The sequence below is a fragment of the Lepidothrix coronata genome, unplaced genomic scaffold (genome assembly GCF_001604755.1).
Source record: "Lepidothrix coronata isolate B3197 unplaced genomic scaffold, Lepidothrix_coronata-1.0 Scaffold45, whole genome shotgun sequence".
Taxonomy (NCBI): domain Eukaryota; kingdom Metazoa; phylum Chordata; class Aves; order Passeriformes; family Pipridae; genus Lepidothrix; species Lepidothrix coronata.
Window position 1 is genome coordinate 5340918 of NW_016690225.1, and position 27736 is coordinate 5368653.

Genomic DNA, 27736 nt, shown 5'->3' on the forward strand with positions numbered 1-27736 from the left:
GTGTTGTGCACATCTCTACATGTACTGATGTGGGGAGACACCAGCCACTGAATCAAAACCATAACATTGTGGTGGGTTGGCCTTCTCTGGATGCCAAGTACCCACTCAGCTGCTCTAACACTCCCTTTCCCAGACAGACAAGGAAAAGAGTAAGATGGAAAACAACTCACATACTGATCAACCAACCAACCCTCCTTGCTCCTCAGGAGCTTTGTGGCAGCATACAAGTCAGTCTAGGGATGCTGCAACAGATTGCATGGGTGGGATCTCAGCAGTTCTTTTTGCATGAAATAGTTCTAGGTCATGTGAAACTACAACAAATAAAGTAACAATAGAAACAATTCTGCTAAGAATTAAAAGGTACCTTTCCAAATGTATCAGGTACCTTTCAAATTTAATGATTTTGAGACTAATCTAAATCAGGATTGATCATGTCTTTAAACTCACCTTCCTTTCAGAAGTAGTCCATACCAGGAGTAAGAAACCAGGAACTATTGTTAATGTCATTATGTACCTCTCTCAAGGCATGACACATTTGTAGAAGGAGGAGCTTAGGAAAAAAACCAAGAATGCATACTTTTAAAATGAAAAGCTATGCACAAAGAAATCCACTATTTAAAATCAAAACAATCCTCCCAAGCTCCCAAGGAAATACTTACATTTTCAAAAACATGTTCATTTTCCTCCATTTTTTTGCATATATTAACCAACACAGTATTTTTTCTTACTGTTTTTCTCTCAAAATATCACTCTCTGTTATTAAAAAATTGGGCTCTGAAACTGAGCTGCATGGGATGCCATCTCAGTTTTGCTAATGCAAGTGCTCATTCCTCCCGCTTACTTTGGACAACAAACAAATAACTGGATTTCACTGATATGAAGCAATATATCTTAGAATTATTGGCATAAAAATGAATTTACAAAATAAATTTTATGCGCCTGGACAGTGGAAACTACATATTGGTTTCAGCTAATGTATACATATGTTGTCCATATGGCTACAGGTTCTAAGCCTGTCCTGAAAACTCACAAATATTTTCCAATAAATCCTCTCTGTTCTTTCTAATACAGGGATTTTTTAAATTTTTATTTAAAAGCTAAATATTTTGAAAGCATCAATTATACATATTTGAGGACTATACTGTACCCCACTGTGAGCTGTAGTTCATCTATCCTGATTCCTCTGACCACTGTGTTTTAAAGAAGATTTCTAAGCACAGTTCTAGAGCCCCTGGCACAAGCCAGGCTGTAGACAACTGTCTCATTGCTGGATATTTTGCCAACATGAAAATTGCTAGTCTCCTTTGAAGTAAAGCAGAAAACTTTTCACTGGAAATGATTTTGCACGTGAAATGTAAGTTAAATGGTACTCACTGAAGTTATTGCACTCTGACCTCTTAAGTTTGCATGAATCATGGCAGTAGGTTCAAGGGCTTGAAAAACATCTAGAAGGAAGCAAAATTCTTCATTAACTGAATTCCACAGTCCATGTGAATTCTGTAAATTCCCTTTTCTATTTCTATACTATTCTGAGTTCCCTTAGCACCTGCAAAAGAGTTCACAACACTTCCCTGAAGTGAAACCTGCAGGGAGGAAATTCACTTTGCCAAACATCACACTAAGAGAAAGAAACAGGCACCTCCAAAGAGCAATTCTGAATAGGAGCAATGCATAACCTTTTATAGTAGTGTCCCTCTTTGGCATAGGAGTCAGATTTAAACATTTTGAAGACCTTCCTTTCTTTTAGCATTCTCTATATATGGGAAGATAGAGAGACTACTCTCTGCTTTAGGGAGATGCCTACAATTTGACAACACAGAATGAGCAATATGTCTCCTCCCCAAATATATTCTAGTAATATAGACTATGTTGCACTTTCATGGCTTTAGCTGAAGATACTTTCACTGGTTAGTGGTGATATTATGAGAGTCTTTGTCAGTGGAGTGTAAAGCAATATCACACTTTCCTTTACAAATAGAGTGTTTCCTCAGGCACATTTTTTTTCTATTGAGATTTAAATAGGTGTTTAATTGAATGAAAAATGAAAGAGGAGAGCACATTATAGTGCAACCAAGTATGTCCCTATAAGAATTTAATTCTAGTCTTGAAAACCCATGTGAAAAGAGCAACCATCATCTACAGTAATATTAGTTCTTGAATATTCCTCTTAAAAAATGTGGAAGAACTGCTCCGCAAATGCAACTTCAAACACTAAACATCTTGATATAATCCAAAATTAACTCACAGTGATACAGAAAAGCAAACACTGAAGACCTATTTTTACCCTAATCATTTGGGACATTGCTGACATGAATAAGAGGATCCAGCTGCACAAAGTTTTTCCTACCTTTCAGGCACTGGTTTCTTTAGTAATATTGGGTTAGAGTTCCCTGTATCCTTATTTTGCTGCATAAGTAAAAAGTCTAAGTTCTAAGCAATCAGCAATTTCATTTAAATCACCTTATCTGGGAAAATATTTATTACCAAATAAAACATTGCTAGTAATAAAAGTATTGATCCTGCTGCTCAGGGGCATGGTTTCACAATGACATCCCTCAATGCAGCTGCTAGTTGAGAACTCTTGGCCAGAAAAAAATGACCCTGACACAGTAAATACATCATGTGGGTTAGACAACTATGTTATCTGTATTATGCACAAGTGTTTAGTGCATAATATATTAACTGTACATTGTTAAACACATAGCAATGAAAACTTGCATCTAACCATGTATGGTAAATTGGAGTTTATATTTCAGTTCATTTGCAAAGTATGGGAAGAAGAAGAGCCTACAATAAACACTTGTCCACTTTGTTAAACATCATCAACAAATGATTCAGCAGTGCAACTCCTATTTAAGGGCATGTACATGTTGTTATGTACAGTCTAATGACAGAACAAATTCAAATAAACCAGGGGCCTCTACACACTTCTTTTGTCTCCTGTCACTCTTCTCACTGGTGCCCACATACAACTGCATTGACCTACTGCTGGGAACACCTATTGTCCAGGGTGTGATTGCTTCCAAGTGCAGTAAAGCAAACAGTGTTATCACTCAGCAGAGAATACACTTTGCCCATAACAAGTATTTAAGAATCAACAAGAGGAAGTACTTTTTCACACAACACGTAATTATATTTTGGAACTCATTGCCACAGGATGTTGTTAAGGCCAAAAGCATAAATGGAGTTAAAGAAGAGATTAGACAAATTCATAGAGAAAGGGTCCACCAGTGGCTATTAAAATATGATGGTCCAGATGCTGTCTCTAGCTTAGGAAATCCCTAAGCCATTGATTGCCAAAAGCTAAGGAGAAAGGGACATATAACAGCAAGACAAAGCTCAGTGCTGGTGTGTTATTCTTGTATGGATACTTAGTAAAAAAAAATAAATAAAATAAGACATACAGTATACTCTGAATCCCACCCTACCCACAAACTTCTGATCTCAAGGTAACCAAAACTTAAAGAAATTTAACAAAGATCTCATGAAGTTCGTGGAAATAGGCAGATCAATAGAAGCGAGATTTTTTTTTTTAATGCCTCAAAGCTGCAGCATCACTTCAGCTTTTATTAAATATCTACCCAAGACAAATATGTAGGAGGTTCAACTGCATTGAAACTGTTTGCAGAACTATGTGCTACTATAATCTATAAATACTGCATAACTTATTACAATGATTGCAACCGAATGAAAGCTATAGTGAAGTATAATGAATACTTAACATTCAACACAGGGAGAAACCCTAAGAAAAACTACCCTTGAAACAATAAGAAACAAATTTGTTTACATTTGATAGTAAAAAATAACCTTTTGCATTTCCATACATTTCCAACCACATACCACAAGGTCACATCTGCACCAAATGTTCTACTCCCTCTCTTTGAACTCCTTTGAAAGGTTTCCTTGGTCTTTTTAAAGGAGTGTAAAAATGGCTTCAGACAACTAATTCATGATCTGTTTCATTTCTTGTCAAGATTTCCTTCCACATTATTAAGAGAGACTCAATATTTAGCTAAACAAAACAATCATGTTGGAAAAAAATTAATGATTCATATGAAAAAAAACACGCTGCTTGGCAAAAGGAAAGGAAATTAATAGGACACAAAGGCAATAACTGAAGTACTTCCTTATAGAAACAAGCCTGCATGAATGTCAACACTAATTCCTTATAGTCAGCACACATAATATGAATTGTATTAACTCTTTGTGTGTTGTACAGTATATATGGTAGAACACTCTAGACCAAAACATTTGAAACAGTCAGTACTGGTTCATGACTTAACCTTTTACCTAGGAAAACATCATCTTGGCATTCCTGAGAGAGCTAGAGAGTCTATAAAAGATAGAAATAAAAATCTGTCTTGTTAGAAGTTATCGCCCTTTTGGGTAAACTCTAAACTTGAACACAAAGCGTCAGTATAGGAAGACTACAATGCTTGGCTGGGAAACAAGCATGCCTGTGGGATTGCTTTCTTGGATTGACTCTGCCTCCAGTATATTTATTTCTGAATCTCAAAATTTCTAGCCAATAACGGTCCAAACCCACAATTTCATCTTTTAATATTACATCAGAAGTGTTTTAAATACTGCCCAATTTATTTTATAAATAGAAATAAATCAACAAGAGCACCCTGAAGACCAAACTTATTACAAATGGCTCAGTTCTAAAACTTTTGCTTGTAGTCGCAATGTGTTCAATAAGGTAGTTGAGTATGTTTAAGTGTGAAGGCTCAGAACACCCTGGAGAAAATGAAAAGTGGATAATTGTTTCTAACATACCATTTACATGTTGTGAGCTATTCCCAGTTGTCCACGGGGATGTCACTCATTCATTCCTTCAGACACAGAGAGGTAAGGAGTCTGGATAATAACCTGACATTCAGGGAATACTGAGCACAAAGACTTGTTTGAGATAGCAAATATTTAAATTCGTTTTACAAAGTAATGAAAATTACATCTGCAATTTGTCAATAGAAAGGAAACTCTTTTAGTGGAAATTTAATAATGAAACAATTTTAGGAAAATAACTGCTTCAGTGCCTACAGAGCTCAGTGAATGTATCACTGCCTGTGCATGAGGTAGGCAGCTCAGACAGCCGTGGTCTCGTGCCAGCATGAGCTCCCTTGCCCTTCTACACTGCAAAGCTTCCATCCCCACCCAGCTGGTTAGAAGGAAATATTTGATTAAACCTCAAGTCCATTCACTCCTTAATGTTCAGCATGGCAGTACTTAGGGGAAACCACACATCACTGAGATAAATATCTCTTAAGATACTTCCATATCATTTTACATTGATTTCAAAAGAATCTCTAGCTGAAATAAAGGTGTATTAATTTTAACTTCTCCAGCAATTGTATAATTGCCTGATGTAAGCCCATTGGAGTCTACTGGAATCTTTCCAACTGCTTTAATATGTCTGGAGATAAAATACATCAGCTGAACTGGCTAGGTAGTAACACTGGGGCAGATTGCCTGGGACTCGAGATGAGCCTGCCGTGAGTTCCCACAGCTCTTCCCCCAGACAGTTCTCCGACTAGGAAACAGCAACAGCTAAACTATGTTGCCTTTGGATAAGGCAATAAGGCTGTGACTACTGTGTGTATGCTGTGAATTGAAGGCTTCCTTATGATAAGTGTTTGAAGGATAGATGCTAATTATTTTCCAGGAGCTTAGGTTAATAGTATAGATGAAGACATAGGAAAAAACATCTAAGTCAGAATGTAAACCTGATTTACATGATTCTGTTTCTCAAGATATCTTTCTAAAATAAAGGAAAACATTTTCATTCTTTTTCAATAAAACAAATAATTCAATTAACTTTTCCTCACACAGGCATCCAGTGCCATTTGGGATATTCATTGTGGTCTTGGAAGCAGAAGAGTGTTCTTTCTTTTGGAATAAATAATGCATTTAAGATAATCTAATTCTGAATTACGAAGAACAAATATCAGAGCAAAGTTTAAGTAATCAACACTATCAGAAATAGGTAATCTCATCATAAATGCCATTAATTTAATAGAGACATTCCTGAGACACATACTGGAGGAAAACTGAAGTATTGCCATCTCTACTTTCCAGCATATTAATGCTAAACCTGAAAGAGAATTTCAGCAGAGGTGATTTCTCTCATTGCTGGGCTTACCTGGCCAAATATTAAATTTTACCCAAATAGTCACATAAAACAGCAGATCAGGTAACACCTTCAACACTTACAATATGTTTTAATTGCACCCCCAAGAAATCTTCAGTTAATTACTGAGTGCTCAGTTCAGACAAAGTCATCTAATGTACAGGTCAGGTGTGAATACGTAAATTACAAGGTGAATTCATCTTCACTAATAAGGAAAAAAATGTAGATTATGATATTTTTTAGCCTGATGGACCTCTATACAAATATTCAAGCCTCTATGTACCATCTGCATCTGTAAACTTCTTTCAAAATTTTTCCAAATAAGACTAAATGCCACTGAATTTTAAACTTCTAAAAGCTTACATCCCTTTTGTAAGGAAATGGTTATTTTAAAATATTGTAATAGTTCATTTCAACTGTGCTTGTATTCCTTTTTTTTGGTTTGTTTTGCATCCCAGAGACTGACTTTAAATAAATATTATAGACTACTCTTTGAAGCATTTATTAATTACAAGCCCAAAGCCTTGAAATCCAATTATATAAAACATTAAGCTATTAAAGGAGGGCAATGAGGATGGCGAAGGGCCTTGAGGGGAAGCTCTATGAGGAGCAGCTGAAGTTACTTGGTCTGCTCAGCCTGGAGGAGTCTGAGGGGAGACCTCAGTGTGGTCTTCAACATCCTCAAAAGGGGCAGTGGAGGGGCCAGTACCCATCTCTCCACCCACATGACTAGCGACAGAATGCAAGGAAATGGCAGGAAGCTGTGTCAAGGGAGGTTTAGGTTACACATCAGGAAAAGATTTTTCACCCAGAGGGTGGTTGGGTGCTGGAACAGGCTCCCCAGAGAAGTGGTCACAGCACCAAACCCGTCTAAGTTCAACAAGCATTTAGACAATGCTCTCAGGCACATGGTGTGACTTTTGGGGTGTCCTATGCAGGATCAGGAGTTGGACTCCATGATCCTGATGGTTCCCTTCCAACTCCACATATTCTATGATTCTACGGTAAGATATTTTCAAAGAAACACACCTGTCATCCTTTCAAACTGAAGCAGTTCTTAGTATGATAAGCTGTAATGATTCTTACAAAAGTCACTGATCAACATTAATTTTACAAAATTACTAAATAAGTATGGCATCTAGATTTGAGAAACCTTTTTTTTTTTCAGGCACCTTACAAAGCAAATTGAGATATAAAGTTTGCTTTAAAAAGGATTCTTCCCATTGTCTTCACTCTGTTTCTGAACTAAACTATGTGAAGTCAAAGAGACCCGATCTTGCAAACTGACTTAAACTGGAAGACAAGAATTAATTTCACCTATGCACACACTACCTTCACGATCCTGTATGTGTCCTTTGGACCCCCTAACATCTTCTGGCTACACTAACAGCACCCTCTAATGTATACTGGCCCCAGTTCCACAGGGCCTTGTGCCTGTTTATATACAAGCCACTCTACTTCATACTAGGTGCAACATGAACTTTTGCACAGACTACATTTTAGACTTCTGAGGTCTCTTTTTTATTCCAGGAACTGTTTTCAGGCTGAGGTGAAAACCTCCAGTGAGGTTACCCAGTAACATACACATAGGTGACAATATTGTGGAGTTCTGTGATTGCATGCCCTCCCTCAGACATAGGCCTTCAGTCAAACTGTCTTTTGGTGGTCTACATGACCTCTCTTTGAGTGAGAAACATTTTAACTTGCAAGAAGAAAGCCATGCCAAATGCTGTGCATAAGGGAACATGTTCCAATCCAAAACAGATGTTTTTTAGCATGTGTGCTACATTATCTCTAGATAATGTACGAGAGCCATGGAGAGAGTCATACTGAGAAGGTAGGTGTACAGTACATATGTTTGCCCCTGTGGGCACATAACAATTGAAGATCACAGTGTGATCCTATAGAACATCAGCTCAGTTTGCCAGGAAACTATTATATTGCAATGGATCCTTGAACCTTGTTAATTTTGCACTGTAGAATGGAAGAAAATTACTCATCTTACTCATTGCTTCATGGAAATGGGCAAAACCAGCTAGCACTTTTAGTTAAAATAAGGTTGGGGTTTTTTTTCTTCTGTGAACATATGTATCACCAGCTTCAGGTTCCAGTTACACAGATCCATTAAAACAGGATATAAAACTAGAAATAAAACTCGTACAAATCCACCAAATTCTGACTGAATCAAAGTAGGTTTTATATAAATATTTTTCCCAAACTATAAATTATTCTAAGGTTTGAACCAAATCCAGTTTCCAGAATACTTAAAGGTTGGCCCTAGCTTGATGGAATGTGACCAAGAATCACCAAAAGATTGGCAAAACCTAGGGAACCTAGCTTGAGAATAAAAGAGAAGCCGAAGCCCAGAGTGGTTCACGCTGATAAAGTGTCAGTGTATTTCACCGTCACCGAGACAGTGACTGCCCTCCCCCCAGCACTGTACTTGCTTCTTTAGCAGATTGTAACTTGTGTACATCTGAAAAACATTAATGGCAAAGGATTGATGAATGTTATCATAAAATATAATGTTTAACCAAAACAGGGTAAAAGCATTCATATGACAAAAATGGGATTTATTGCAGTTATGATTATTTTGGTTACGAATGAAAGTGCCACGTTTGGAAACACAAGAAAACACAGCACATCTGGGATCTGAGGTACTTCTCTGTACATGGCACTTTTAACAGACGTTCCAATTCCACCAGTTCCCACAACTCCTTCTGCACACGGCTCTGATTATCAGCAATGCTGCCCTGCTGCAAATCAGGTGACTGGCATATCTTTGCTGCATAACACAAGGCAGCTGGACATAGAAATCTCATTTTCTGTAGGTGTGAATTCTGTTAATGAAGTACTTGCGTTCATGACCCATTAATATCTAAACAGGTCCTGAAGACATAGTGTAGCTTTAGTAATGAACTGGGTCAGATATTGTCTAGAATATCTAGCAATTAAATGGCACCTTTTAATTATTAGATTAGAAAAAAAAAACCATAGGTAAGTACACTGATAGTAGGCTAAAAAGAGGAAAGTAAAGGTAACAGAGTAATTCCAGAGTGTAAATTTAACCAGAATCTCTTAAAGTCATGCACAAGTCATGGAAATTGCCTGTTAGGGATAGCTGGAGAAAAGTATGCATATAAGCAGAGACTCACTTTAAAACAGCCTAGTAGTCAGAAGGGCTGGTTGCCCAGAAGTCCCTCTAATTTGGAAAAGGAATGGTGTCACAGCCACCATTTTAGTGTGAGTTATTGTCATATACAGCAACATCACCTTCACCTTTCCATCATTATGTATCCTTGCACATCTTTGAAAAAAGATATGAAGTCATTTTAATGCAAGAAGAGTTGACACAGTCTCTTCAGTCTGGACAGAGATAAGAAAAGGGAGATGTTCTGAAGATCTATAAACACATGAAATATGTGGAGAAATTGAATAGAGAAGCACTACTCACTGTTTTTCTTAGTATAATAATCAGGGAGTACCTAATTTATTTACCAGGCAGAAAGTTTAAAACAAACATAGGAAGTAATTTTTCACACATAATTAAATCACATGCAAAATTAAACTGTAGAACTCATTAACACAGGATGTTGTGGAGGTCAAAAGCCCAAAAGGTTCCAAAAGGCATTAAAAAATTCTCATGGAGAATAGATCTGTCAGAGGCTACATAGCACAATAGTCCAGATGATACCCACAGTTCAGGAAGTGCTTACAACCACTGATCATCATAAATGAAGAGCTGACTCCTGGGAAATGAGCAGGTTTAGCATACTGTACTTCTATTAAATTTATATTAAGTGTCTGCTACTGGTCATTGCAAAGTACAAAATAACAAGCATGATAGACAGATGATCTCATTCAATGTGGCATTACTTCCTTATGCTTGTTATTTATATGAATGAAAAATAAATATGGAGTGATTGCCACTTTGACTTGGTAGAATCTTAAAAATAAATCAAATTGATTAAAAGACAATACAAGGTGCACAGTAATGATCAGTTCCTCCTTGGAGCACCATGACTAGAAGAGTTCCAGTTTTCCTCTTGGTTAAGAATTCAAGAGGAAAAGACTATGTTCCTTTTATGCTTCTCCAAAGAAGCATAGTTTGAAAGACCTATGTATTTCTCTAATTCCACATAATCAGCTTCCAGAAGTATCGTATGCATTTTTCACTCTAGTAGTAAGGAACTGACAAGTTTTCTTATCCTTATAGATTGCATCACCCAAATAATTTTCTTTAAAAGCAAGTTTTCTTCAAAGATCCTGATGATATTTATGCAAGTTGAAAAGAACAAAAAAAAATTGAAGAAACAGACATCGCTGCATATTGCCATTAGTACAGGGAGTGTTTCAACTGCAAAGCAGTATAGTTATAACTACATGTGCAAAGAAGACAATCTACATGAGCTTAGACCACATCAGGTTAAAATACAGTCCAAGGCTATAATAATGTGTCTTAGCAAGGAAATTTCCAGTTCTTCTTACTATGTTTAGAGAAAGAAACGCTATGTTTTAACATCAGGCAGGAAAGTAAGTTTCCATAGGCAACAGCCATAGCAACAAGTTACAAGATGCATTTTGGTAGCCAACACATATGGTAGTTCTATTAGCTTGGAGATTTCAAGAAAAATATCACTAAAGATCAGCTGCACACAGGAGCTGCTTAATTTTGTGTCAGCTACATGTACTTTTTTCCAACTCAACAAACTGTGCAAATAATTTGGCTAAAAATTAGATGGTTCCTGGCAATTTTAAGTGCTCAGAAGAACATATGTTAAGTAACTTTCTAGTTTGTTTTGCCCTCAGTGTATTTGAACAATTAAAGAAAAAGAAAAAAAAAGAGTTAAAAAAAAAGAAGATGAAAAATAGCAAGGGTTAGAATACATTGGAATACATTACAAGTAAATAATCTTCAGTATTAGCTAACAACCAATTCTGATGAGTGAGGTTATATATAAGTTCTGAGGACTTGGATGACTGTAACTGTGTTCTGAGATCACCTTTTGATTTTGATAGGCTTATGACATTGTCTTGTTCCTTCATGGTTAATTTGGAATATTCTATGACAGAGTGGAACTATGATGTAAATTCTTGCAAATCAGGTAACATTCACTTTGGTTAATAATTAGAGATATCAAAAGGAAACCAAAGCTTTTTGCTGCCATGTCACCAGCAAATAGTTATACTATTAGAACACCAGCTATTGCTTTGAACAACAGTAGCTATTAGTTTCAGAAGTAGATCTGAGTATCAACTATATTTTCATTTGATATCCTGATCTGACTTCAACAAAGCTAAAGCAGAAGGGAACTAGCTGTACAGAACTCTAAGCAACCAAAAGCATAATTGTTCAACTAGCATCAAATATGAGAATGATCTAATTGAGTTTGCATAAGCCCACAAAATACAGATGTTTGTAGCAGATCAAAAAGCTAAAGGCTGTTTTGATGCACATTTTGTACAGGAACATGTGGTGTGTATGGAACCCTTCTAGTATAATTATTATTTGCCCATGCCCTTCTTATTTTCTTCTTCTCTCTCCTCTCCCTCAAGAATAACATAGCTAGAAAATTATATTTGTGTGAAGGAACTGTGCCCTCCAATGATGCAAAAGGTCAATAAAGTGAAGCTTTCCCAATCTATCATCTCTGTTACTTCTGCCTTAATTGGTGATGAGTGGGTTTATAACATTTAACTCAGTTTTTCTGTTCCTACTCTTATCTGTTGCTCCTGAGTATCTTTTCTGTTTTGGTTTGTGGTCCATTCATGTCTGAAATGTATCCAGTATTGCAGCCTCTTCATCGAATTACAGGAATCTATAAAACATCTATAAAAATAAAATTACGGAATATGGAATATTAATAAAAACCAAAATTTCTGCCATCACATGAAATAGGAAGCACGGTCCATAACTAAAGGGTCCTAAAAATTTCTGATCTTATGGTTCAGCAGCTTGATCTAACTTCAAAGTTGGCTTTAATTTCCAGTTGGCCCTTCTTTGAGTAGAGACACCAGATTACTTCCAGAGGTCCTTTCTATTCCAAACTACTCAATGTTTTTCTGTTCTGCAAGCTAATTCTGGCTACTAGCATTCACTAGACCTCCCAAATTACATAATTATAATAACCACTTATTTGTATGCATTTTCATAATCACTATCTTGTAGAAACATACTCTAGGTTCCAATGAGCATTTTTCTCTCCATAACCACCTAAAGAAAACCATGGAAAAAGGTAAAGCGAAAAGGTAGTGCAGAGGAGTTTCCTGTCAAAGTTACAGAACAGGAAATTGAAGAACAAAATAATATGCAAGGACAAAAATGATGGGTCCTCAATGTTTTATTGAAGGCATCTCTTTGGCAGATCTTCCACTGCTTCTGTGCAAGCTGTGATCAAACGGATTCCAATAAATATAAGGATCTCCTGATGCAGACTTTTGAAAGACTGGGTCTTACATCCACTGAAAGTCAGAAAGTAAAAGAAAAAGATCTGTTGCAAGAAATATGTATTTGCCCGAAGCAGAAGAAGATCTGGAAGTGTGAAGGCTCTTGCTTATCTAGGGAATCTGAAGCAACTCCACCAGGAGAGAAGGAATGTGTCTGCTCCTCAGGCAGGAAATGCTGCTTGCTTAGTCCCAGCAGCCAAGGCCAACAGCCGATAGCTATCTTGGTGACCTGCGAGGAATCTAACCTAATTATTTAAAAAAAAAAGCCCCAAGGCCTCTGCTTCTTCTTTGTTGTGGCTTATACATTTCAAAGGGCAGTGCTTCTGGGACTCAGTGCTGAGGAAGCTGGAAGAATGATCTGCTGACTTGTGAAGTATCAGAAAGTACCACTGCAAAGGGCCCTGAGTTCACTAACAGAAAAGCTGCCGGGGCTCATCTGAATCACTACTTCACCGCATTGCTAACCCACATATGGGCTGATGGTTCCTCTGGGACTAAAAGTGAGCAGATCAGAAATCACTAGAACCAGAGGTTCACATTATATTCTCTTCAACTCTTTCGTAGGTATGAAAAGGCTAGACAATGACTGACCTCTTTTGGATAATATGACATATACACATGCTTTCAGGGATAGAAGGGCAAAATAAAAGCAGTTAGCAGAGGAAAGAGAAAATATACCCTGATTATGTGCATACCTATTCTGGTAGCACTTTGGCTTCCTTCTTTATGCTTCAAAGGGACTGCTGTGTAGACATGGTGCAACACTCAAAAAGAAAGGAAAGAAACTTTTTGGATACAGTCATCCAAAACTCTTGAAGAAATTTCAGTCACTGAGGATTACTGATTAAAGTGGCGTAAGAGTCAGAAAAAAACCCAATGGTAATTTGTCAAGTTGCTGAATATCTTACATACTAAGCTTTTCATCCAAAAGCAAGGAACCCTAGCAAAATCTGGAAGCCTTCATATTATCAAAATTACTACCTGATTAGAATAATAGAGATTTATTGGATATAGCATTAACAAAGATTTCACTTGTTCAGAAATAAAATACAGGAGGAAGATGATTTAGGTGTTACTCAGAAATACATGCATGCAGGATTTAAGGAAGAGGGAAATAGCAACCATGCTAATGATAAGGACAACAGTGATTGTCCACAGATACCTAAAACAGTAACAAGTGGACAAAAGCTTTTGTGGGGGCAACCAGTGTAAACATCCAAATTAGAAGAGCAGGTACTAATGAGAGCTCTAAAATAGAAAGGGGAAATTAACACTCCTATACTAGTTAGCTAATGATTTATTAACTTTCCCAGGCAAATCGGTTAATGACTTCTCCAGACAGCAAGGTCAACTGGGATGGAGCTGGCAATGTCTAATCACATGAACTGTCTTGCTGTCTAAAATCTGGTGCCTATATGTGCAAGCTCACCGAGAAGGTCTTTGGAGTGTTTTAACTTCTGAACTATACCTGGCAATTATATGGGAAAACATCAGTCATCATGCCAGGGAATTTTCAAGCTATTCACTGACAAAAACATTCACTGGCAGCATTTCACTTTCTAGTACAGATGTAGACAGAGAGAAGGGTTCATCTTGCCTGTTTTTAACATAACTCCAGTGTAGATGCTACCCCCAACATAGAAATCCTTAGTACTCAGGAAATGAAAACAGGCATTTTTAGAAAGGATTTAATCCAGCCTAATTTGGACATTTACATTAAAATCAGAAAAAAATCACACTCTATTTCTCTCTTCTGACAAGCTCAGATACAAAAGCCTGCAATGTTCATCTCTACATATAGTCAGACGAATTTCACACAGAGAAGAAATGATCAAAGTGCAATGAGCAATTCTTGGTAACAAAAGAGAAAGGTTGTGATATTGTTTTCCTAAAACGGGCAGAAGTGAGGCAAGTATTAGAAGGCAACTCTTGTTAGGGTGACCATGAAATTACCAGGTTATCACTCATCGTATTTATTTCAGACTATTCCTGCAATTTAGCAAAGCCATTTTGAATTGCAACCATGTTCTCTCTAACCTCTGCCAGTTGTCCCTCTTCTGAAAAAATCTTGGTTTTTTACAGTGCCAAGTATACATTACACATGAAAATTTAGGTACCTCACCAAGGGAAGAGCTGATTTGACTTCGCTGATAGGCCACCTTAAGTGCCAGCTAACACAAACATTTTTTTGACTGAAAGTCTCTGTAGAATTTTGTATCCGCCTCACCGTCCACCATACTTCCTATTTTGTTCTTGACAGTCCCATGTGGGGGAGACCAAAAGCCTATATAAACAAGCTGTATCATAAATGATGTTTCCCCTTGTCCATTGTACTACTTGCTCCCAAGAAGAATATTAAATTTCTTTGAGATATTGACAAGCAATGAGTTGCATTTTTATCAATTTACTATTCTCTCAGCAAATAGGATCCACTCAAAACTACTTTTCCTTCTATGTTAAATGCAATTTCTTTGCCTTTTGCCAGTTGTCAAGGATTCCTTGGCCTTCCATGAGTTCCCCAAGAAGAGCACAATGAATCAGAAATTGCTTCATCTTGTTCCCAAAGTAAGCTCTATAGTCTCATATCATAGAATCATAGAATCATAGAATCATAGAATCATAGAATCAGCTGGGTTGGAAGGGACCTCTGAGATCAAGTCCAACCCTTGATCCAACACCACTGTGGTTACTAGACCATGGCACTAAGTGCCACATCCAGTCTCTTCTTAAAAACCTCCAGGGATGGAGAATCCACTGCTTCGCTGGGCAGCCCATTCCAATGTCTGATTACTCTCTCTGTAAAGAAATTCTTTCTAATATCTAACCTAAACCTCCCCTGGCACAACTTGAGACCATGCCCTCTTGTCTTGCTGATAGTTGCCTGGGAAAAGAGACCAACCCCCACCTGGCTACAACCTTCTTTCAGGGAGTTGTAGAGACCGATGAGATCTCCCCTCAGCCTCCTCTTCTCCAGGCTGAACAGCCCCAGCTCCCTCAGCCTTTCCTCATAAGACCTGTGCTTGAGTCCCTTCACCAGCCTCGTTGCTCTCCTCTGGACCTGCTCCAGGATCTCAATATCCTTCCTGAACTGAGGGGCCCAGAACCGGACACAGGACTCCAGGTGTGGCCTCACCAGCACCGAGTACAGGAGAAGAATCACTTCCCTGAACCTGTTGGCCACACTGTTCCTGATCCAGGCCAGGATGCCATTGGCCTTCTTGGCCACCTGGGCACACTGCTGGCTCATGTTCAGCTTCTTGTCAATCCAAACTCCCAGGTCCCTTTCTGCCTGGCTGCTCTTCAGCCACTCTGTCCCCAGCCTGTAGTGCTGCATGGGGTTGTTGTGGCCAAGGACAAGTGCAGGACCTGGCACTTGGCCTTGTTGAACCTCATCCTGTTGGAATCAGCCCAACTCTTCAACCTATCCAGAGCCCTCCTGCCTTCCAGCTGATCGACACTCCCCCCCAGCTTAGTGTCACCTGCAAATTTGCTAATGGTACACTCAATCCCCTCATCCAGATCATCAATAAAGATATTAAACAGAACTGGGCCCTATATTGAACCCTGGGGGACACCACTAGTGACTGGCTGCCAACTGGATGCAGCCCTGTTCACCACCACTCTCTGGGCCTCGCCCTCCAGCCAGTTCCTAACCCAGCACAGAGTGCCTCTGTCCAAGCTGTGGGCTGCCAGCTTTTTCAGGAGTATGCAGTGGGAGATGGTGTCAAAGGCTTTGCTGAAGTCCAGATAGACCACATCCACAGCCTTCCCCTCATCCACCAGGCAGGTCACCAGGTCATAAAAGAAGATCAGGTTGGTCAGACAGGACCTGCCCTTCCTAAACGCATGATGGCTGGGTCTGATCCCTTGTCCATCCTGTAAGTGCTGTGTGATTGCACTTAGGATGATCTGCTCCATAACTTTGCCAGGCACTGAGGTCAGGCTGACGGGCCTGTAGTTTCCCGGGTCCTCCTTCTGGCCCTTTCTGTGGATAATATATTAATCTAAATATTCACTAACTGATCTTTTTTCCTTTCATGTCCCATATTCTTATTAACATTACTCATAGTAAGAATTTTAATAAAACATTTCGTTTAAGCCAAACTTTCTATGAGCATGTTTTCTTTTTTGTCTCTTGAGAATTTTAAGTCTATTTGAATCTTCTTTCTGATCCTACTCCTATATACTTTTCCCTCACACTTTCCCCTCCTTTTAGATCATAAAAATATGCCTTTTCCTGCTTGCAGTGGGATGTTTTCAATTTTCCAGTCATTGTAGAATATTTTATATTTCTTGTATCTTACCATATTTCCCTTTTTTCTCTACATCAGTATATTATCAGACATATCCTCAGAGCACAGAGGATACTCCTTATATTTAGAGATAAAACTGACATGCCTTAACTATATAATTTAAGGTATTTTATGCTACAAAGTTAAATACAGAAGAAATATGAAGGGTTTATTGTTAAAAGATGTTATCTGAGACAAAATGCATTTGACTTGGATGATAATATTAATACTTTATAGTATATATGGACTGCGTAACACAGAAGTCTCAAAATACACCATGGAGAAAATCTTGTTTAGTATTTTCATGCTTTTACATAACAAAGTATGGCTTGGGGAGGAAATAGAAAAAATACAAAATTTCAAACAAAACAAGACATGGCTACATGACTGCCAAAATCTAGGCAAAAAAAAAATCCATAAAAAGTAGCTACAGATTTTCTTCAGTATTTCGCAGGACAAAAATCAAAATGCAGCTACAGAAAAGTATAACAAACAGAGTGTACATTCAGTATCCTTGTCAGAATGGAAAAATTCCTCTCCCCTCCCTCCAGATCTCCTTCTAGTTTAACTTGATTGAGAACAATTAAACAGAAGGAGTCTTTAAAAAAAATAAAATAAATGACTAAAAAGGTTTGCAGGCATGATGGAGAGCTTTTGAACAGCAAGTTAGAATCTTAGCAAATGAAGGAAAAGTAAGTATAGATAAATAGCAGAAAAGGAGAAAATAAAAATATTTCAATTAAGAAAACTGTTTACATAACTAATTCAAGATGTAACCAGAGGGGAAAATATACCCAGAGTAAGACAACAAAAATATTTAATAAGAATGCAGCTAAGAATGATCATTGGAATGCAGTATGTGTGATTTTTCAAAGATTCTCAACAAGAGCCCTTGCTAAACTGAAGAAAAGAAACTATCATGCACTAAAAGAAAAAAGTCTTCTAGGAGATTAGTAATTGGTTAAAGACAGAAAGCAAGGCAACAATAAATAAAGGGACTGAGACAGCAAGAATCTGCTCTCAAGCCTTTTTTGCTGCTCCATATTTTCAGAATGTATGTGGAAAACGAACAAATAATGAGTTCAAAACTGTTGCCAAGTTCACAACTGTTACCAAGTTCACAGATGACACAGATGCACTCAGGATCATGAAATCTATGACTGGCTGAATAAGGCAATAAATAGTTTTCACTAGAAAGAGTTACCAGGCAATTAAATTGCCTGAAGATGAAAGCCATTATCCAGTAAGTGAAAGCCTAGGGGGGAAATAATTCCTAAGCACAGATACAGAAAGGTATGTCTGAATTTCTTATTACATCTCAAAGGCCTCAGTTGCTTTGAGTATATTTGTGAAAACATTAACTCAAAGCTCAGACACAGACAAAAGTCAAAGATTATCTGGAATTGCTATAATAAAAGAAGAATATACATCATAACTCAGTAAACACAATACAGAAAACATAAAACACTGCATCGTGCCATGGCATCCTGCTTTTCAGAATATCATACAACTAGGAAAAGCTCAGAAAAGCAGGCAATAAGGATGATACGGACAGACTCCTACACAAAAGACCATTAAGAAGATTAAGAACTGAAAAAGAGGTATTTCAGGAAGGATGTGATAGTGAACTACAAAATCATGAAGAGTATACAAAAGCTGAGCAGTTTAACCCACAGGTTTTAGAAAAAATACATTCAGTGAGGAACCTATATCCAGTCTGGAGAAGATCTGGAAGATGGATGAGGGAATTAAACATCTGAGTGAGAAATTGGACAGAAGTAAAACAGTCTTTGCTTTTTTCATCACAGAAATTATGCTCCATTGTCCTAAAAAAGATGAAGAAAATAGCAACTCCCTTCAGCTACTAAACCCAAGTGGTTTTCATTTAATGTAGATTCTTTTTCATAATTAAATAATAAGTAATTAGATACTTATGTATGGAATTTCTCAGTTAGTTTTTTGTGCTATGTTATTTAAAAAAAGTTTGGGGGGAAGCAGAGAGTAAGGCTTTGGGCCTTCTGACTGCCTTTTTAAATATATCCCACTTGTGTACACATAGGTATCTTATTTGTTTGATTGTAATAGGTTTATCTGCCTTCTTGGCTTCTTCCCCCCACTCCCTCACCCCCTTCTTTTGTATCTTTTTACTGAAAAAGCTTTGTTTGACTTTTCAGGAATGAAAAAACATACCAGATTGTGAAAAAAAGGGAACATAACAATTTAATATTCCTTCAGAATGGAATTGTAGGAAGAATTTTTTAGGATGGCAATTATTAACCTCAGATGGAGCTTTCTGTCTTTTATGTGTATAGTAAGTTGGGGCCTTCATTTGGGCCCAGAATCAGGACTGGAACTGGCCAAACCCACAACACATTTAATCGAATGTTTCACTCAAAAGCCTCGATGCTGAAATCTCCCTTTGCCAGCCAGTGCTGATGCAGAGAGGAGCCCAGACTCCATGCTGCCGCACTTTCTCCTTTGAAGTCCCCCAAGTATTTAGACAGCAGTGATACTGCTTCTTAAAAACAGATGTGAAGTTGATCTGGTGCCTGAAATCTAGCCCTATCTCCACCATCCATGTGAGGGAATACCAAGGAGAAGGTTTTAGCGAAAAACAGCCTTTCTGGCTTCATGACAGGGTCTGTGCCTGGCCCAGATACCTCCAACCATCTCAGGTGCCCTTGGGGGTACCATGCTCTCAGATCTCCCCACACTGCCCCAGGAGGGGGGCAGAAGCTCCCCTGCTTCACTGCATGTACTGTCAGTTCAAATTTGGGTTGTGTGGGAGGGAGTATGGAGGTAGCAGTTTTGGCCCGAAGGACTCAGTGGGCTCCAGCATGCAGGATAGTAGCAGCAGAGAATGTGCCAGGAGTTCTCTGACACCAGCAAAGTGGAGAAACTCAGCACATGGCTTATTTCTCAGCCAGGCAGGTTGCCTGGGCTGGGTTGTCCCCTGCAGAAATCCTGCCGTGACCCTTGTTCCAGGATCCCCACCACAGCCAGCTCTGCCACTCGCAATGTCCTTCAAAGCGCAGCAACCCATCTACAAGGTCTGCAGCAGCACCCATTGTGCCCAGGCACTAGGGGAAACATCCAGGAATCAAGAAGGAGTTTCAGCCCTCTTGGCTTGAAGACACTCAAGCTCCCAGCCAAAACACCACCTTAAAGACTACCTGTGAGTGCTTTCACACCTTAACTCATGCCGCTCTGTAAACTTTGCACCAGTGTGGGAGCACAACACAGTGGTCTGACTTTTAAGACAGTGCAGCTGGGTCTCTCTGGGACTTTTAAGACAGCACAGCAAGCAATGCAGCTGGGTCTCTTCAAAATCTGTTTCTGTAGGCAATGGGCATTCAGATGTCTAAACTTCTCTGGGGGTAGCAGTAGTATTTCCACCTCCCCACACAACTTCTGGGTAGGTGCCCCCCAGCCTGTACAGTTCTCTCCCTCCTACTCCTTTCAGGCATATTGAACCCTTCAGTCTCAAGCAGGAATCAAATGCTCTCACCTGTATTTTGGATGAATGTTTTCAAACATAGCCCACTTCATAGGAAAGGGAAATAACAATCATATTGGTAGGTATCAAGAGAAAATCTTCACATGTCTAACTTCAGATGTGGCTAATGGGATGGATGTTTTGCTCCCCTCCCCAGCACTGAGGGGGTTTGACAAAGCTGTTATTATACACTGTTTCACATGTACCGCTTTTGACAATATTTATACCACTAATTAGACAGCCACAAATAAATAAAGCACATACACATGTCTAGTTTGAAGCCCACGAGTACTTCTAGGTCTAATAGCCTCAATGAGTTTATTTATCTACTTGCATGTACACCTGTGGTTCACCAAATCAGTGATCCAGTGGATAAGCAATAACAAAAGTAAGGAAAGAAAGTAATTTCTGAGGCTTCATATATCTCATAGTTTAGTGACAGCCTCTCACACAAGCTGCATACAGGTATCTGCAAGCCAACCATATACCACATACATATATATGGTATTTCTTTTATATGTATACATATACACCACAGATGTGTAGAGGTATATACGTACATATATGTATATATACACCACATAAATGTGTATACATATATATACACAGACATACACACACACACACATATATACAAGCAGGTATACAGGCAGGTGAATTGAGCCTCAGGTGGGTGGACTACATGGCTTTCTGAATCTAAATGTATGTGAAAGACCTCCTGGATGCCAAGCTGAGGCCCTCCACAAAAACAAGAATTGCAAAACAGAAATTAAGACAGAAGAGAGATCAACTGATTCCACTTGTAACACAGATGTGAAAGTACAGAAATCCATCACTTAACCTGGAATTTCTCCGACAGTCTTAAGGCAAGCGGCTCCTGAAAGACACTGAAAAGCTGTGACAGAGGAAGGGGAGAAAATACCCTCGCTATTATATGTAAAAAGAAAATGAGCAGATGAGGTTGTCTGAAAACAATGTGCCCAAGTGTACAACCATGTCTTTCTTTTGATGATCTAGCACAGCAAACATGGTTGTTGATCATCAAGGATATGCTGGAACAACTCCCATAACCATAAAATAATTCCCATAAGTATATTTGCTATAAAATTAATTTCCATTTGTCACCACCCAGTGCCCAGTGCTCTAAGGGCACTTTAACAGATGACAATTATTTAAACATTTGTTTTAAACATTTAGATGGAGGAACATTTTGTTATGTATATATAAAGTTCTGCAGGATCCAAATATTTCACTGGAAATTGAAATGTCACTTCTTCCAAACACAGTATTTCTCCACTTGGCATATGGGCACAACAGATGGAGTAAATGTGAGAAATGGCTGTAATGCTGAGAAAAGGTGGTCCTCAATTTTGACGAGTTTAGAACTGACATTAAGAGTTTTCTTTTTGACTTCCTTGAAGTTAATGGCACATACCATTAATGCATACATTGCATAATCTTGCAAGGAATAAATGTTCATATCATATGCATTGACCAACAACCTGGTCTAGTGGAAGGTGTCCCTGCCCATGGCTCAAAGCCCCATCCAACCTGGCCTTGAACACTTCCAGGGATGAGGAACTTTTCTGGGCAACCTGTTCCAGTGTCTCACCACTTACATTCTATTGCACATTTTTTATTGCAATTATATTAGACTACATTATATTGCACAATATAAATTATATTGCAGAATTATATTGCATCTAGTTATATCTCTAGCCTGCTCTAACTTGTTTAATAAAAGAAACACTCAGCCTCAATTTTTAAGCAGTAAAGGAAGGGATACACAGTAAGGGGTTTAAGCTGTATTTGCTGTATGGGCAGTATTAGAAACCAGCTTCAAACAGGCAAAAAGTTTATTTGAGAATGACTATTTCTACTATCAGATTCTTCCAGCTCCGGTAACAGCCACAAAATAGAAAAAGAGCAGTGAAGATTTTCCCTGTCGGTATCTCAGAGCCCCTTCCCATGACAGAAAGATTCTCCACAACACCGGTTATTTGAGTCCTTCTGTTCAGCACATCTGTTCAGCAACTGCCACCTCCTCCCAGCAGTCCTATCTCACACAACTCAGCAACCAGAGAGAACAATCACACAGTGGTAATGGATTATGCGCACAGCTCTCAACAGCCAGGCTACAGGCTGCAGATCTGCCAGTAACTCACTTTATACCTCAAGAAAATATATATTTATACCAAGAAAATACTTGGCTTTTGCACCTCCTTTTTACAGGAGCATTGCAAGCAGGAGAGACTGAAGTAGAAGAAAGATATGGATAAAAACACACACAGACAGTGTGATACAGCTTTTAAAAAAGCAGAAATGTAATATAAAAAAAAGAAAATGAAAGTGAGATTAAAGAAAAAAGTCATTTGCAAATAGAAGGGAAAAAAACCAAAGTATCACAGTATCACGTGAAAGGAAAAAACGAATATATTGTAGGGACCCTGTGAATGGATCCCTTATACATGGATGTCAAAGTAGATAGGCTATGGATGTGACCTAGCGGTGGAGAACAGAAAGAAAGAGAGAGAAAGCCATTAAAAATCATGACATTTCTACGGATTACACTTTGGAGGAGATCACCCTACAGATATTACCTGGCCTTTAAAACATAAAAAGCAAAGAAAATCCCAACCCGAAATGAAAACTCTACTTCCTGTTTCTTAGAGTTCACACCGTAACAGTATTAACTGTATAAAATTTATAATTTCAGTGGAATTTGCCTCTCTCACTTGTAACAGTGTCCTTACTGCCTTCTACTCCGCTTAAAAGCTGAGAGTTAACTTCTTCTCTCTTTTATCACATCAATGCTTCTTCTCTAATCATACTCCCATGCTACATGTAACTAGAAGCGGAGATGAGGTGGCTTCTGTAATTTTTAATCCAGTTGACTCCAGTCAGCACGACATATATTTCTATACCAGGATCCTGGCTAGATGGCTGCACAGCACTCTCACAGATATAGAGCCTATATTGTCCCAGCTACATATATAAATAAAATACTCGTTCCACAGCCAGAAAGGTAGCTACCATTTATTAGCTGTTTACCATTTTTTTCAATTGGTTTATAAGGTCAACTAGTTTGCTAACAATTCAGGTGAAAACTAACTCTTCCACAAAGACACTTGTTGAAGGCAAACCTGTCATAACCAAAGATGCATCAAAATTCTCCACACATTGTCTTGTCACAGAGCCGTTCTTTGCTACCAAAAACTTTCAACATCCCAAAATTCTGAGTTCTGATAACCGTTTTCTAGTTTACTGCCTTCTCCCTTTCTCTGTTATAGCTGGGAACTTAGTTCAGCTGCATTACATTCAGCAGCAATGTCCCTCAGCCTGCTGGGAATTAATCAATTAATCTCTTGTCATTCTTACCATGTGCAGGTGCAGTAAGAGCTCAAGCTTGTGACAGATAGGAGCTGGAGTCTCCCCACTAGGAGTCACTAGAATGTTTACAGACATTAACCCATCCCCTTATCAAGCATAGCTCCAAGATACTTCTTGTTAGCTGATCACCATTTATACATTAAATACTGGCTTACCCTTCATCCAGCTTTTAATAAAAAATACATTAGTCAGAGCTATGCTATCAATTTCTCAACCAGTAAAACTTATTATAATGATTTACTAATGAGTTACTATCAAAGTATTACTCCAACATTTCTCAAGCTTTTGCCAGTATGCATGTAATATAAAGGAATCCTTATGGGAATGATGTTATTGTGAGGAAAAATGGTAATAATCTCCTTCTATTTTGAGCTTTATAAAATTTACCTTCTCATGGCAGACCCTGCCTGAGTTTATCCACTAAAAAGTAAGTTTTCCTACTTATTATCTACTACATCTACCTGTTAAAGGAACACTGATAGTAACTTTTAATAGCTGTTTACTTCTGCCAGTTGGTACTTTGTGGGTACCACTATTAGACACCTAAGTATGACTTCAGTGGTATGTATGCCTGTTGGCATATGGCAGGCACCTCCAAAAGACACTAGTGTGCACCAAAGGTTTGATTCATAATTTAGCAGTGATTTGTTTACAGTGAATACTAAACAGTAAATGAGTACTGAACTCTGTGTTTCTGTTAGCTTGAGTAAGAATAACTGCCCTTGAGAAAGCTGTAGGCTGCTGGATTCCTGGATGTGAGAGATGCACTGGTGCAGGGGGGAAAAAGGAAGTATAGGGGATTTTATGAATGCCTGTTCAGCCCCTTCCACAGGAAGGCAAACTAACTTAGTGTCCAGCACAGATGGCTTTGGATATTCAGTACGAGCTTTATGTGACCAGAACACACAAATCCAGGTTCTTCTTCCTAAGTTCTAGGTTTGTTCCTTTTTTTTCTAAGAAGTACTGTGAAAGGACTTACTGTGTATATAAAAAAAATCTCTTTAAACTTTCATAACACAAACACTATTAAGTGCTAGCATTTGCCTGCCAATTTCCAGAGCAGGAGTTAGATAATATCAGGATGGGACAGCTATTATGATCCCTTGAATTCTCATCCAGAACTTTGGTCTCAGCTTCTGGAGATTCCTGGTGCTCATCACTGGCACATTCATCTTGAGCTTTCACTTCTGGGAGGTCTGTCACTTTGTATCTAGACTGTATTTTCTCATAATTTTCGATAAGGACAAGGAGAAGCACAATTCATTCAATTCATATTATATTAAAATGAAGGAATAAAGTGAATGACCTTCTCCTTCATTTGCTACCCACCCTACTGTACTGCTTAAGGGTTTTCTTCAGGCTCCATCTTGGCTACATTAGAGGTAACATTCACTCCCACATCAGTAAAAGCCTTGCATACCTTGAAGAATCATGCTCCTGTTAGAAGAGAGCTTTTTTTTTCCTCCATCTCTCAGGTAGCATTATGTTTTTCAACAGTTCAATAAAATTATTGATTTGAAACACAGTTTCTAGGCATTACTAGGGTTTTTGCATTATATTAAATATGTGATTTCAGTGTGCCCCAGAGATACTATGAATTTTTTTCATGCTTCAAAAAAGGAAAATCACAAAACAAAAGACAAAACATTCTTTGAAGTTTATGAACTTCCAACATGAGAAAGACATTTTGCAGGCATTATGGACATACAAGGCTGTAAGAGCCAAATGGCTAAATTTTCTGATGAATTCTCACCTTTTTCCTTAAGTGGAAGGATACTATATACTTTTAAAAGCAGAAAATTAGGAAAAAGTGTCAGAAAATCAATACACAGCACTTAAGTAGTTCTTTAAGCCCATGGCAGACAACCAAGCTTCCAACCCGCCAATATACCTTTGGGAGAGCTGGCTGAGTGGCCAGACATCACTTCTGGAAGAACATCTTCTAATGCATCTTTTTCCAAGAAAGAAAAGCATAAAGCACAATAATACAATACACTGGAATGTCACCAGAATATTCTTTGATAGCAAAAAGCACTTTATGCAAAGGTAGGAAACACTGAGAGGTGAAAGATGCTTGTAAAGAAAAAGTCAGGAATCGCAGAGTAATGATTTCCCCATTATAAAAATGGACTTAGATTCTTTAAGATACATAGGTAATGTACACTATAAGAAAATCTTGCTTCTCAACAAAACAAATAACTCATACATTTTTTTATATTAATTCAAGTTTTAAACATTGCAGTATCACCCCAGAAGGCAATAGTTGTTAAAATACCTCTTAATCCATATTCAGCAGAGACAGTAAACCCTTTTTACTTCTCATCTATGTGTTCCCCCTACAGAAAAAAAGTTGTAGTATCTTTTCGCAGTGGTTTGATTCAATCTGTATGAACTGTAGTGACAGTTCCTCACAGTGTTCATTGCCAAGATAGTCAGAGCCATTAATAAGAAATTCCATTTGAATGCACCTTGAGTTTTCTGAGAAATGAGATTCTCTAGTTCTGAAAGATGAACAGCTAACAATTCTCAGCTCTTCCTCTAACAGGCTGACCAACTGGGTACACCTCAAGCTGACAATGACACCCTGGCTCTGAAGCAGTAGAAGGACTGTGATAGTTCAGTTCTTAAAAGACTAGATTTTCTAGACTAGACCACACAGTCTAGAATGATGGGATGCCATCCAGAGGTACCTGGACAAGCTCTAGAAGCAGGCCCTTTTAAACTCATAAGGTTTAAAAGGACCAACTGCAAGGTCCTGCACCAGTGTCAGGACAACCTCCTGCATCAGTACAGGCCAGGGGATTGACAGATTGAGAGCAGCCCTGCCAAGGACTAAGGGGTGCTAGTGGATGAGAGGCTGGACATGATCCAGCAATGTGCACTTGCAGCCCAGAAAGTCAATTGTATCCTTGGCTGCATCACAAGCAGTGTGGCCAGCAGGTCAAAGGAGGTGATTCTGTCCCCTCCACTCTCGAGTAGAGTGGAGACCCCACCTTGAGTGCTGCATCCAGCTCCGGGGTTCCCCAGCACAAGAAGGACCTGTTGGAGTGAGTCTAGAGGAGGGTGACCAAGATGATTAGTGGGATGGAGCACCTCTCCTACAAGGAAAAGCTCACAGAATTGGGATTGTTCAGCCTGGGGAAAAGAAGGCTTTGAGGTGACCTAATTGAAACCTTCCAATAACTAAAGGGACCCTGTAAGATAGAGAAAGACTAGTAACAGGACAAGGGGGAATGGTTTCAAACTGAAAGAGAGTAGGCTCAGATTAGATATTAGGATGAAATTGTTTACTGTGAGAGTGGTGAGGCACTGGCACAGGTTGACCAGAGAAATTGTGAATGCTCCATCTCTGAAAGTGTTCAAGGACAGGTTGCATGGAGCTCTGAGCAACCTGCTCTAGTGGAAGGAGATGTCCCTGCAGGAGGTTGGAACTAGATGATCTTTAAGGTCCCTTCCAACCCAAGCCATTCTATGATTCTGTGATTTTATTCTTTTACTTTCTATTTCCATTTGGATGATTATGATATCTTTCTGAGAAAGATACATACACGTACACAATATATATACATATATATATATTCACCAAATAAATCTGCACATGTGGAAACCATCTGTGACATCTGGTCTTTTACTAAATCATATATATATACACAGAGAGAGAGAGACACATCACTCCATATGTATTTACTACAAACCTCTTTAAGAAGATCATGACTCTCAGAGGTGAAAATTGCTGAGCTCCATACAGCAATAAGCTTTCATTAAGAAATCCAGTTCCCACAGTAATACTTTGCAATTCTGCATCTTTATGTCCAAGTGTATGCCTCAGTATCTGCGAGACAATAGCAATCGATGAGCATAGTAAAGTGGTAAATGTTAAACCTATTTTATGCACACAGAGATATTATGAGCTGAAGTTATATTAAAAATTTAGTGTAGTGGATCATAGTTCCTCTACTGACACCAACAGGCACTAGACCC

General features: G+C 38.5%; 1 long non-coding RNA gene across 1 annotated transcript; it reads right to left on the reverse strand.

The window, feature by feature from the left end:
• Positions 1-447: 447 nt before the first annotated feature.
• Positions 448-27617, reverse strand: LOC108497131. Its single transcript, XR_001874692.1, has 3 exons — positions 27451-27617; positions 1375-1445; positions 448-550 (listed from the first exon to the last, which is right to left on the reverse strand). It is a non-coding gene; the product is annotated as an uncharacterized LOC108497131 (long non-coding RNA).
• Positions 27618-27736: the final 119 nt, after the last annotated feature.